This window comes from Arachis duranensis, chromosome 2 (genome assembly GCF_000817695.3).
Source record: "Arachis duranensis cultivar V14167 chromosome 2, aradu.V14167.gnm2.J7QH, whole genome shotgun sequence".
NCBI classification, from domain to species: Eukaryota; Viridiplantae; Streptophyta; class Magnoliopsida; order Fabales; family Fabaceae; genus Arachis; species Arachis duranensis.
In genome coordinates, this window is record NC_029773.3 from 88,779,611 (window position 1) to 88,780,251 (window position 641).

General features: G+C 37.3%; 1 long non-coding RNA gene across 1 annotated transcript; it reads right to left on the reverse strand.

The window, feature by feature from the left end:
- Positions 1 to 16: 16 nt before the first annotated feature.
- Positions 17 to 392, reverse strand: LOC107475848 (uncharacterized). The gene is made up of 3 exons (XR_002369993.2): positions 318 to 392; positions 165 to 230; positions 17 to 85 (listed from the first exon to the last, which is right to left on the reverse strand). It is a non-coding gene; the product is annotated as an uncharacterized LOC107475848 (long non-coding RNA).
- Positions 393 to 641: the final 249 nt, after the last annotated feature.

A 641-nucleotide genomic window follows, 5' to 3' on the forward strand; every position in this document is an offset into this window, starting at 1 on the left:
TTACGAGGTACTGTACCCGTCAAAGTATTGATCTTCTTCAGGAGGTGAATCCTCCACAACTACTTTTTTCTTTTTTTGTGGTGTTCTGGGTGGAAAAAAAAACAGTACCAATCAGAATTAAAAAATTAATTTTATCACAGAATATTAATGAAAGAAGTGCTTACTCTTTTGGAGTTGTTTTTGTTTCTTTCTTTTCCTTCTCCTTCTCCGCAGGAGATGATTCTTCGCTCCTATAAGTCAATAAAAGACACCTCAGTTAATACATGAAATCTTTATAACAAAGCCAAAAGAAAGGAGTAATAATTTCAGGACATTACTCGTCACTTGATTCAGATTCAGATTCTGAATCAGAATCTGACTCCTCTTCCCTCTGCTTTCTTTTTCTTGAGTCCATTCTGTAAAGCAAACAATTCTCATTTAGAACAAAACAGCAAAACGAAACACACCCTGCTTAATAAACTACATACACCCAACGTCGACAAACAAAATACACCCAAACCCAATAAAGAAATTACACCCAAGTATTGTACTTACTTTTTCCCCTTTTTGCCGGGGTGTTTAATCCCGAATCCTCCGAGTCTTCTTCAGCCTCAGACTCAGAGGTAGAAGTGTCACTCTCGGTAGTTTCTGTCTCCGAAGAC